The sequence below is a fragment of the Paroedura picta genome, chromosome 8, assembly GCF_049243985.1.
Source record: "Paroedura picta isolate Pp20150507F chromosome 8, Ppicta_v3.0, whole genome shotgun sequence".
Classification (NCBI taxonomy): domain Eukaryota; kingdom Metazoa; phylum Chordata; class Lepidosauria; order Squamata; family Gekkonidae; genus Paroedura; species Paroedura picta.
Window position 1 is genome coordinate 22,802,595 of NC_135376.1, and position 13,468 is coordinate 22,816,062.

At 42.6% G+C, this 13,468-nt stretch overlaps 1 protein-coding gene across 10 annotated transcripts in view; it reads right to left on the reverse strand.

Annotated features, from left to right (window-relative positions):
* The window catches only part of MBNL1 (muscleblind like splicing regulator 1), a 186,263-nt gene extending 175,780 nt beyond the window's left edge, over positions 1-10,483 (reverse strand). For 2 of the 10 annotated variants that reach the window (XM_077348653.1, XM_077348642.1), the window contains exon 1: positions 9,983-10,474. The gene's annotated coding sequence lies outside the window, so the exon portion shown is untranslated. Of the gene's footprint in view, positions 1-9,982 lie in introns of all 10 variants that reach the window. The other 8 variants (XM_077348650.1, XM_077348649.1, XM_077348652.1 and 5 more) reach the window with 8 other exon arrangements.
* Positions 10,484-13,468: the final 2,985 nt, after the last annotated feature.

The window sequence follows — 13,468 nt, forward strand, 5'->3', positions numbered from 1 at the left end:
TCCTGATCTGCCACCTTCCTTCCCAGCCTCAGGACTTCTGTCTTGGAGGGGTTGAGTTTCAGGTGACTCTGCTCCAACCACCCAGCTACAGCTTCCAAACATTTTATTTTGTTATTACCACCCTGAGCCAATCAGGAAGGACAGGCTATAAAACAGAGATATTATTATTAACACCACAGATTCAACTACTTTAGCTCCTTTGCTGAGGCTGGCTTTTTAATCTTACTTTAAAAATTTTAAGCAATCTTTCATTATGTTTTAAAACAAACCGATAATGAATCAAGAAATAAAAAGAAACAATCATAAACAAATGCAGACAAGAGTTTGATTGGTTTCCACAAAGTAAGGATGAAATACAATAGTATTTGTTAAATAAATACTAGCTACAGAGGAAACCATTATACAGAAATGACAATGCAGAAAAACAAGAGACCTATTTTTTATTTGTCTTGATCTCAAAATGCACTAACACAAGTTAATTTTTATATAATCAGCAATAACCAACAATTTGCATATCTTCACATCTTGCAAAGTTAGAATGGGTACTGATGCACCAAAGTGAGTTTTACAGCCAGTAGCAAATTGAAGAATTGTTTTATTTGAAATAAAGATGCAGCATACACTAGATTGGTCCAGCATAGTATGAATGATTCTTGGACTTTCTTGGATAACTTTCTCTCTAACTTTATGTAATGAGCCTCTTGTGGCACAGAGTGGTAAGGCAGCAGCCATGCAGTCTGAAAGCTTTGCCCATGAGGCCAGGAGTTCAATCCCAGCAGCCGGCTCAAGGTTGACTCCGCCTTCCAAGGTGGGTAAAATGAGTACCAAGCTTGCTTGCTGGGGGGTCAATATTAATGACTGGGGAAGGCACTGACAAACCACCCCGTATTGAGTCTGCCATGAAGACGCTGGAGGTCGTCACCCCAAGGGTCAGACATGACTCAGTGCTTGCACAGGGGATACCTTTACCTTTTTTTAACTTTATGTACAAGTAAATTTATCATTTAGTTAATGTATTTTTTTATCCTGCCCTTCTCATACAGTTTTCAAGGTGATATACATGGTTTTCCCCTCTCCTAATTTATTTTCACAATAACCCAGTGAGGAAGATTTTTGATGGAGGGATCACTTGGGCATGAAATTGGGGTCACTATGGGTGGGCAGGTAGTTGTGAGATCCTGCATTGTTCAGGGGGTTGGACTAGATGACCCTGGAGGTACCTTCCAACTCTATGATTCTATGATTCTAAAGTTAAACTGAGGGAAAAAATGAAAAACCCAAAGTTACCCATTAAGTTTTCTGTCAAATGTCTGAACTCTGTACTCTCTGGTGCTAACATTTTAACAGGTGCACCACACAGCTGTCTTTTTTGATGGAAAATCATAATTTGACCATACCGAAGTATGAGGATTCAGCCATAATAGTAATTTTGGGCTGCTGCTGTGAACAGACAGTGTACTCAGCCTAGGAATACATAAATCTGAATAAGCATAGCATGAAGAACTGAAGGTATAAAGACCAAAAGAAACTATTGTCAGTAGAAAACAATGCTGCAACCCCAGAGTAATATGAGCCCCAAGAAGATAATACACTCTATACACAGTGGTATAGTCTGAAGTGCGGAATCATTCTGTTTCAGTACAGTCCTAATATGGTTAAAGAAAAGCCCTCCTGAACAAACTGCCCTCCATTCTACAAACTGAGCCAACAATATTTCCAGGGTTTAAGCTTTAGAGGAGGCTTTCTCAACCAGGTTTTTTTTTTTTTTCAGGGGTTTCTCAACAGTAAAAACATTTAGAAAGACTAACATAACCCATGAACTAGTAATGTTGAACTCCACAGATTTAAGGTGGTATAGGGACATATTGCAGAACAGCTCCCTAATATCTGCTCCAACTGTCTCCAGGGACCATTTGTCTGGACAATGGCTACAAAACTGGGTCCTCCATAAGACAGCACCATTCTTGCCTGCAGGAAGTTGTGACTGCATCTGTGCATTTCATGGCTCATATCTTTTAACATCAAACCCCATTTCTTTTACAGCCTAATCCTTAGCCTCATTTGAAAAATAAAGGTCAAGTTTTGAAAGTTATTTCTAGCATTATAATATAAGTTCTGAGTAATATATAAGTCACAGTGGGTTTCCAAAACACGGTGAATATCAAATTCTCATGGGAGCACCAAATAACCCAAGTGAATTATATGAATGTCAAAAAAATTCCCTCCCTCCATTCTTGGATATATACCACTAACAATCACACTAAGGTACCAGCATTGTATTTCCCAAAATTCACAACATTTGTCTAGGATTGTCAGCATTCATCAGATAAATCTGTGGCACTGCCTGTACCAGATACCTAGATGCCCCATGCACACTGATGAGTAAAATATCAAAAATAGCATTTTAAAAACTTGATTTTCCTGCCTTTGTAGCCCTGCAAAGTAAATAAGTAGTGAATGGTCTTGTACCCCAATAGTCTGCATACCATATTTCCATGATCACGTGATTAGGGCTATATCCTATCCAAATAAATTTAGTAAATCACTTGTGTTATTTTTCCTATAATGAGAAAAAAAGGCACACACGCACGACTCATGTCAGATTGAAATTCACATAATGAATGAGTGGGCTCTTAAAGAGTCTCCAAGTTATAATTCTACATCAGACAAACATATGTTATCCCAGTATATTTGTACAAGCTCTGTTCTCCCACATGTAGCTTTCAGTGATGTGAAGAAGAAATATAGTTCTGGGCTGTTGTCCTTAAGAGCACTAAAAGAGAAGCCAAGTTCCTAGACCATCACAACTCTCTATAAGTAATTAGCGTCTATTTTGTCCAAGTATTATTATTATTTCTAACCTAGCAGGTAAAGATGGAAAGTTGACTGCATTTCTTCATTTCAATTACAGGAAAGAAAGGAGAAGAGATTAAAGTTGTGTTTTGCAGTTACCAGTGAGACTTTGCTAAAAGTACGTTGCACAGCTTTTAGTGGGTCACCTCCATTAGCACGCTAACAACAACAATAGCAACCTTCAGTTCCTATGCTGAAATGTGCTTCTAATTTTTCTTAGGGAAAAAAACAAACAAACACTTGATTTATCACAAGTTCCAACGCATTGTAATCTTAAATAATGCACAAGAAAATATAAAAAGATATAAAAACCTTTGTAGAGAATAACACTTAGATCTACACTAGTGTTTCAGCAGGCCAAGCACTTATGCCCACAAAACAAAGTTTTCCCACCTCCTTCCTTCAGCAGCCCAAAATACCTTCCAATCCTGCTCCTAGAGGTCCCTTCCACCTCACATTTTGGCAAGCCTTCCATGCTGTTTACTGTGGTCTTTTAACCTTTTTAAGAACAGTGCACAATCACTGTATTTTCTTGCCCCTCTTAACTCTTTTCAGGGGAATGCCAGTGTTAAAACAACTTTAAAGCCGACCTAATAGTCCAATCCTAAATGGAACTGAGCCCACGAAGGGTATGACTCTGTTTAAAATTGCACTGCAACTCACAAAAAAATGCCATTCTGGTCATATAGGCCTGAAGACATTCTGTCCACCTAATCAGAGGGCTTTTCCCTGCATTTTCCTATCATGTAGGCCAGAAGTATGTTTTCAGCCACATAATGGCTGCTAAAACTGCATCCCAAATAGAAAGCAACATGGCTTTCTTTAAGTCTGCCTATTCCAGCCACAGTATGAATTCTACAATAATCCATCCCTTCTGGGAATCTAAACTTTCAATCAATAAACCGTGTCTCCTTTCAGCGACTCAAAATAGTAGCCACCCAATAATGCTGTTACTGGTTAATGCACATTCACATGGACTGAAAGGCAAAATGTGTATTTGTACACAGTCACTGGAGCACTGACAAAATTTAAATTAAAGAGCTAATAAATGTCATCAGATGTGCAGCACTTGGCATATCTGTTTAGAAATTTTATTCAAATCCAATGAGATGCTCCAGACCATAACTGGAAATGCAGCGAGGCCTGCCAAAGATATGAAGATGTGTATGCCTGTAAAGTGCCGCCAAGTCGCACTTGACTTATGGTAACCCCGTAGGGTTTTCAAGGCAAGTGGTTAAGCAGAGGTGGTTTGCCACTGCTTTCCTCTGCAAAGTCTTCCTTGGCAGTATCCCATCCAAGTATCGGCCTTGCTTAGCTTCTGAGATCTGACCAGATTGGGCTATACCAGTGGTTCTCAACCTTCCTAATGGCGTGACCCTTTAATACAGTTCCTCATGTTGTGGTGACCCACAACCATAAAAGTATGCAAGTGTTCTTTCATAGAAATTAAACCAAAACTGACCAATGGCATGAAGATCCATTGTTCATGATTGCATATAAATTGGGTTGGGGGGTGGTGGTTCTCAGCTAAGTTGCTCACCCTGCCGCGACCCCTGTGAGAGGGTCATTCAACCCCCAAAGGGGTCCTGACCCCCAGGTTGAGAACCACCGAGCTATACTATAACATTCTGCATCGCAAGATAAGATATTTATGTGGCAACTGGGTTTCTTGTGCCACTATCTCCCCTTCCAGCATATTGTCTATGTGGACTAGTTTTCAGACACATACTCTTCCACTGATTGCATCATCAATAAATTATAGGCAAGTGTAGATACCAAAGACAACTTTCAAATCACATCAACTGCAATGATATCCAATGGATCCTCAGGCACCTGGCTACTATTCATAAAAATACTACATGAATCAGCCTATGCCTTCTATATCCTTACTCTGACAATCTTGACACGAAAACCTAGTTATCATGTGGTAGTAAGTCATAGGTTAGTATGATTAATAACCTAGTTTTAAAAAATAGTCTGGGGCCACAATCCAGTTTTCCCCTGGGAAAATATTACCCAGTGAAAGGCTAAAGGAACTGGAAGCAGATAATTCAACGAGAGCCATGTACAGCTAAGGTCACAAGCATGTGGGTCTTGTACAGAACATCCTACTGGGTCGTGGCTGGTCTAAAGGGCTATGTTTAAATATGTAGCACTTCATATCTTGGGCAGTGTGATGTTGCCTGAAAATTTTTATGGGCTTCTGAGTAGAGGGTGTCCATAGTTCCTCCACCAGAGTTTAATTCCCCTCCTTCCTCAATCCTGTCCATCATTCCCTCTCAGGATGAGGCAGAGGGAATTCTCTTTCTACAACCTGTGTCACAACACAAGTAGTTCTAGCAATTTTACTGCATATTCCATCTGCAACGTGCCATGACAAATCTTACCTCACTGGACAACATAAGAGTTCCATCAGAATTAGAGAAATGACATTGACCAAACTGAGAATCCATGGAATTAATCAGTTAAGCAACCCATCCATGTGAAAGGAGGATGTTCAAAGATATCTACTACCTAATTCCAAATTTCTATTTTTTAAGCACCATGATCCAGAGCATACAGTATTTATTTGGAAAATGTTCCTGAGAAGTAAGCATTACATGGTATTTTATGATTTTAATAATAATTCATATCAATCTATACAAGTATAGACTTTTGAAAAGGCAGATGAATTTCTTCACAATAATATTTCATCTGATATGCATATACCTCCCAAGTTTAGTGATAATATAGCATAGAACTAAAGCATATTATAAAGGACCAGGCAGAGATCCAAAGTGCTACGCAACCAGTCTTCCATCACATGAGGTCTTTGACCTTGTGCTTCTAAAATGGGAACCTCCTTAACACACCATACTGCAAACCACTCTGGGAAATATGGTATGTCAAAAGCAGCTTGTGATATGACATGGCTGTCTACTGGTTAAAGGAGAAGAACAGTAGATTTCTCAGAGAATATATGCTTCATCTTTGGGCATGCCTAAAATAGCTCTATGGACTTTGGCCACATATTTTGAACCCTATAAATGCCAAGAACTACCTCTCCAGCTTAAATATCAGATGGCTTTGATCAAGTTCACTCATCTATGTTTGGGCAATTTCATCATCCCTTCAGTTGTGTAAACACAATTCACAACTGGGTCATAGAGAACTGTTTCAGGCCACCAATAGGTTGATCAAGCATCAGCCACTGTTGCTGCTCGGTCAAACCAAGTCAAAGGAAATTTACTGTTGCATAATTACCTGCAATGTGAAGGCTTCTTTAAGGCCTACATAGAAAATTACTAGATTGCTCCTCAAGTATCATGCTTAAGGATTAACTTTCAAGATATTATTAACCTAAATGGTTTGGCATTGAAACCTTCTGCTGCAAAAGACTCTGGGTATAATGGCTGAAAAAAGAAATGATTTATCTGTGAATATTTTAAAACGTGGACTCCAGAAATCATTATTCTAAGAATGGAATCCAAATAGAGTATCTGCAATAGCTATGGAATATTCCATTCTTACATTTTCCTCAGTTACAGGTGACTGTTAGTGACCTCTAATATTCCCTCTTTTCCATCTCAGATATTTTTCCCTCCTAGTTGGCAAAAATTCATATGGCCCCAAAGCTGTTCCTATTGAGGCCTTTGAAGATACAGCAATGAGCCAGCAGTTCAGTATATAAGCCAGCTCACCATTCTCCTAGAAATTTCAAGGTGATGCAGGGATAGAAGTTTTGAACATGTACATGGGAAAGTCAGGTTCATATTTCCAAATTGTCATTAAACAAACTGAGCAGCCTTCTCCAAGTCTCTGTCTCTTAGTCTAAGCTATCCCCCACATTACTTTTGCTAGAACAAAAAATACCCTGTCCTGCACCCTTGCCCAAGGATGTAAATGAAATATAAGTTGCAGACATAACTTCCATCTTCCACATTTTTGTTTTGTGCTTTTATTAAATTTTTCCTCTTAACAGTCTGGCAATCATAAACATCCCACAGGGTTCCTTGCTGCACGTAAAAATCCTGTCTCCCTTCCTTGGTTTTATTTATATATTTATATATCTGCTAATTCATTTATTTGGAACATTTCTTTCCTGCTCTTCTTGCAAAGTTAATTAACATTATTCTCCCTAACCTCACAACAACCCTATGAGGTAGGTTAGACAGAGAGAGAGAGAGAGAGAGAGAGAGAGACTTGGGCAAAGTTTACCCAGAAAGCCTCATGGAAGAATGGGGATTTGAACTCAAGTCTCCCAGATCCTATGTCAGACACACTAACCACGATGCTACACAAGTGTTCTCACCACAGAAAAATAGAAGTTTTTACCATGATATTTGAACCAATTACAGTTACCGCTCTCAAATCAGAGATTGGATCCAGGATTAGACCCTAAACTCAAACTATAGAGCATGAGAGAAAACTATCGTTATTGGTAACTATGGTTACTCTAGTTCAGATGTCATACCATGCCACAGTTACTGCTAACCAGGAAAGGGAGGGGAGAAAGTATACAAGTCTGAGGGGGAAGGGGGAGAGGGAAGCATAAGGTTTGCCAGTGAAGAAGCTGGTTTCTAAATCAGACCAAAGAATTCTACAGTGGGAATTCTACAGAAAAAAGGTATTTTAAAGGAGCACAATTTGACAAGCAAATTCAAAAAAAAAAACATGTTTATGCTGTCTGCATTGATAGAGTTAAAGAGCACTAGGTTTATCTTCCATAAATATCTTCTACATGGCCTGTAGACTCTCTCTCTCTTTCTCTCCCCAACCCCAGATTATTTCATTGACATGCCTCTCTTCTTGTCTGCCTTGGAAATCTCCTGTCATTCTGTATAAGACTGCATAAGCTGTTTGGCCAGTCAGTTTGTACTTCCTCTAATTTTGACATCAGCATTAAAACAACTACTTCGCTATTTATTTTTTTTAAATGACAGCGTTTCTTCGCTCCTTGACCTTCAGTTTACTGTGAGAAGAGGAAATAATTAACATGCCTCCAAAATCAGACTCCCTTGCAAAGAGTTGACAATTATATATATATATATATCCTGTGCAAGCAAATGAAACTATACTTCTCAATCTAATGTCTATATTCTGATGCCTGCTAATGTCACTTTAATGTGTCTCCCTGGTGCAACTTTCTCTGGTCTTCTTGAGTCATGGTGGGTCAACTGCAGATTTTGCAATGCGATTGCACTGTCTACTTGACAGGCTACAGAAAACTCATTAAGCAATACCATTTTCTCTCCACATCTGCAACTCTGAATCTGATCTTTCCTATGGCAAAAAAATAATAACTAGTTCCTCTCTTTTTGTTCTCCTTCCCGTTCTCCATGCATCTTCTGAGGACTGGCTACCTACGTTCTCCTGTCTGTTAAAAGATCTAAATAGCTCTGGAACTCTTAATCGTCTGCCCATCCTGAAGTCTGACAAACATTTAGAAAAGTGCCACAGCACTATATGACTTAGGGAAATCTTAATTCAAGACATATCCAACCAATCTAGTGCTTCTACAATTCAACACACATAAGTACACCAACCCAATGAGGTCAGATGTTGAAAGCTCTTTCTTTTCACTAAAAGGCCAAAGACCCTTAAAACCATATATCATATATATATATATATATATATATATATATATATATATATATATATATATATATATATATATATATATATATATATATATTATATATATGATATATATATATATATGATATATTCAAGCTGTCACTGATACTCCTACACAGTTCCTTGGTAAACTTTTCTTCCCTGCTAGTTTTAAGCAAAGGAAACAAGACCAACATCTAAAACAAGCACTTTAGCGTTTAAAAGCTGTGGGCCCAGAGACTGGCTTTTAAAAAAACCTTACCTGTGCCAGAGCACTACTTTGAAGGCAGCCCTGAACACTGCAGCACAGTTAACAGTCCCCTAGAGAAACCTGAATCATAATATTTTTCTTATGATGCAGTGCCATTAACAAATTCCTGCCCATTAAAGGAAACACAGATCTGATATCTCCCACTTCTGGAAGAAAATTGTAAAATACTTCTTATAAAAGCACACCATACCAACCAAACTCCAGTTGCTGGATACACAAATTGTGTGCGTGTCAATAAACATGTCAAACCAGTGGTATTTCCCCCCTCCATTTTCAAAGTAACCCGCCTCTTATTTTTTTTTCCTCCATTTTTTAAAATGTTTAAATTTTTGTTTTGCAGGGGGATCCTTCCCCCTGTAAAGTTGGGCCACAGCCACCGTACCAAAATATAGCACTGCCCATATAAGGCAGCACAACTAAACATGTCACCCATAATTTATGGGCAGTGGGCAAGGAATGCCCCTCTCCTCTAACACATCAGGCCCACATCCTTGTTTCTTTTTCAAATACATTTTTAACTAAGCCAGCTGAGTAACTAAACGGATGACATCTCGTTTCCCCCAGAAAAGGGGGGGGGGAGGCAGAAATGGTGTTCTGGGGGTTTAGGCAGCCACATCTCGCCGCCGGACCTTGTGGGGCAGGCTGCGGTACCAGGCGCTCCGTGCCCAGGGAGTGCTCTGAAAGAGGGTCTCTAAAGTCAAGCGCATCCCTCCTCTGCCCTGGAGCTCTGCCGGGCTATAATAAGGGGCCTGCCACAAGCCAAGTTCAGGGGTAATTTAAGCTTGAAAGAGAAGGTCAGGGAGTGACTGGGGAGCGTGGGGGGATCTGCTTTTCGTGCACCTGCTTGGCGGGTGTTTCTCCACCGTCTGCGTGCGTGCGTGTGCACAGACTGCACAACTGCACCCCGGACGGACCCTGCAGAGAGAGAGAGGGAGAGAGAGGACACCTCCGCCACACGGCAAGGCAGAAGCGGCCGCTCCGAGCAGAAAGCTGCAGCGGCGACCTTCTGGGCAGCGAGAGGGGAATCCTGAACTAGGCTGCGCTTCTCCGGGCAAGGCAAAAATCCCCCCCCCCAAAAAAAAACCCCAAAAGCCCGTCCAGCTCACTTCCTCTTCCCTCCAGTGCAAAGCTTGTAAACACGACGGGAAGAGCTCGTCCCCTGCAGACGCATCCCCGCCAACAAACCCCCCTCCCAGTTAAGAAGAGGGGGGGGAGGAGGGTCCACAAGAAGAGAGGGGGGGGGGAGGCGGGAAGCCCTCTTACCTCTCACATTTCTGTTCAGAGGCAACCCTCCGAGTGGAGACAGACCGACCAAGGCATTGTGGGGGATTCGGGAGATGATGACCAAGATTGAAGGAGGGGAACGGGGGGGGGGGGGGGCGGCAAACTTGTCGATCGCCTTGTCACAGCGGCATGCCCGGCGCCCCGACGCTCACGCAGCTGCAGCGCAAGAGGACTCCTGGCCGAGGGCTGTGCACACTTCTTATCTGCAATGTCTGCTTTCCGCCGCTGCCTGCGCCGCCCCTCCCCCCCCCCCTTCGCCAGAACCGACCAGGAAGCTCCGGGCGGGCTTGGTGGAGCCCTGCAAGAAAGGCGCGGGGAGGGACGGGGACGGGAGTGCGGGGGGTTGGGGGGGGGGGAGAGGGAGAGACCGCGTCTTATTGGGGTTTAATCGACCCTGGCGCGCCGCTTGGCCCCTTCGCCGGCGGCTGGAGAAAGAGGGCGATTCGATTCTGGACACGGACGCCGGCGCTGGTTGGCTGTCAGATCGCGACGGCTTACAGAGTTTGCAAGGCAGCCTGGGGAAAAAAAAAATATGCAGGATCCCCTGGAAGCGGATCTTGGTATCTCCCGGGTTTATATGTAAAATATGAGCGAAAAGAAGGGGAGGGAGAGCGGTCTGGGTTACAGTGTAAATATGACAGACGCTCGCTTTCTTGCAAAGGTCGCTTTCAGTGGAGTTGTCCCCGTGGAGTGTGATGATGATGATGATGATGATCCTTGTTAAAATTTCTAGGCTGTGAAGAGAAATCTGAAGGTTAAGGCGCAGGATCTAGCCCTGGAGTGTTTGCAGTACTTGAGGAATCTGCTTAAAATTCACTGTAGGCTGACAATCCACTACGTGGACAGCTGTTCCTCTTTTGAAGTGGCATCTCTTATTAGGAAAGACCGGCCGGGAGTCTAGACCGTTCCTGTTGCTTGTTTTGGGTGATCAGACCTCCAGAATTCTCTCCAGAATTCTCACCTCCATCCATCAGCTATGTCTAATTCTCCCAAACATGACAAGAGACTGTAAGCATGTTTATGAACTGTACCACTTGAACCTGCAAGAGAAGGGTCGCATAATAAAATACATATTTCAATCCCTGCATGTAGGGAACTATTGTGTCAGGGAAGAAACCACCTTGCCTGACAGGGCACTTTTCTTCCTGCACAGATGTTTCTTCTAAGAGAGCCATTCGGTTACATTAACTGCCCCCCCAGCAGTCTGTACTGGTAGAGTTAAATATATATATATATCTGTTCCAGAATTTGACCTCGTTCGGCCTCAGTGCAAAATGAGTATCTTTACCACGAGAAGGAATTTTACAAGCCTTTGCCAGCTACTTTCCCAAGTGCAAGTCCCCTTGTAGCATATTCTCACACTTTTTATTAGTTTGAAACACTGAATTTAAAGGTGTCGGAGCATACAATAAACGTAGGAGACTTTTGTGCACTGTTTGTGGGAACAGCAGGATAGAAAGCAGAAGACAGTCTCATTTTAAAGCTTCAGTCGATGTATGTGTTATAATCACTTTCCATATCCAGAGCCATCTTGGTGGTTAGTGGTTAGGAGCACAGATTTCTAATCTGGCAAGCCGGGTTTGATTCCCCACTCCACATGCAGCCAGCTGGGTGACCTTGGGCTCGCCACAGCAATGATAAAGCTGTTCTGACCGAGCAGTGATATCAGGGCTCTCTCAGCCTCACCCACCTCACAGGGTGTCTGTTGTGGGGAGAGGAATGGGAAGGCGACTGTAAGCCGCTTTGAGCCTCATTCGGGTAGGGAAAAGCGGCATATAAGAACCAGCTCTTCTTCTTCTTCTAAATACAAATGTCAATTTGAAAAATGATTTACCCCTTTAATCTGACCGATGCTTATTCTGCCCCATATCCCACAAGGATCAACGCAGCACCATGAAAAGCTGTAAATGATTCAGTGAGTGGGAAAGCCCATGCAGTGAAAAGATGGGGGTGACCCCTGTGCAGAACAGCCCCTTTCATTCCTAATACAGCACTCTGAACTTCACATTGTGTGCTGATGAGTCAGACTGGATGCATTGGAAGCTCCTGTGTGGACATGCCCCATTTGACAGGGAATTGCTGGAATATCCGATTAATTTTAGCCATCCTCCAGGGCAGCATTGAACATCCTTCTGCCCATTTATAGTAACAAAAGCCAAAGAACAGAAGTCATTCATTTCTATCAGAGCTTACTGGTGTCAAAACATTGGCCTTGGTCTGCAGTGCTGTGTACAGATGCCTCCGAGGAGCTGTGCGCATGCAAAGCACAGATGGGCACTGCCACTCTTGACAGCATGAATCACCTGTAGGATAGGAAATATACTAGCTTGGACTCAGCTGTAATATCCACCAGCAGGAGAAGGTTGAGGGACTTGGGAATGTTCAGCCTGGAGAAAAGGAGGTTGAGAGGGGACATGATAGCCCTCTTTAAGTATTTGAAAGGTTGTCATTTGGAGAAGGGCAGGATGCTGTTTCCATTGGCTGCAGAGGAGAGGACACGCAGTAATGGGTTTAAACTACAACGATATAGGCTAGATATCAGGGGGGAAAATCACAGTCAGAGTAGTTCAGCAGTGGAATAGGCTGCCTAAGGAGGTGGCGATCTCCCCCTCTGGCAGTCTTCAAGCAAAGGTTGGATACACACTTTTCTTGGATGCTTTGGGCTGATCCTGCGTTGAGCAGGGGCTTGGACTAAATGGCCTGTATGGCCCCTTCCAACTCTATGATTCTATGATTCTAAGGTTTGTGGGAGAGGAACCATGGCTTTGCATGCCCACATTGCATGCCTAAAAGCCTCAGTGTCTCCATGTAAAGAGATCTCCTGTCACCAATACATGAAATATCTTTGTTTACACAGCCAGCTTGGTGTAGTGGTTAGGAGTGCGGACTTCTAATCTGGCAAGCCGGGTTTGAATCTGCGCCCCCCCACATGCAACCAGCTGGGTGACCTTGGGCTTGTCACAGCACTGACCTCTCTACTATCTCAGCATTTTACCCTTTCATTTGTGTCAATTGTGCCTAAACATGACCTGATGTGCTATGGAAAGGCACGGATGGAGCTTGACTATCAGTCAAATGTGACATCCCCCCATTGTCACCAGTACCTGCAGTTTTTAATGGCAGTTTTCAGAACTCTCTTATCTCAGCTTGTCATCTTTCTCTTATATAATGTGCATGCTGTATAATGGCTGCGTGTCTGTTTGGGAAGCAAGGACCTTCTCAGAGCATCCATTAGCCAGGATTAGATCTCCAGGGATGATAGGGGCTCCAAGTCCCCTCAACACTGAGGCTGAAGAAGTTGAATGACTGACTTGCAAGGAGACTTGAGCTCTACGCAGAGCCCCTGCTACATATTAAACAGCCTTTCTCTGAGTTCGTGTGTTTACTTTGCATGTTTGAATTTGCTTAGTCTGTGGTCAAAGTCACCCGAAAAGCACCTTCGTTGGCAGCCTATCCGTAAACATC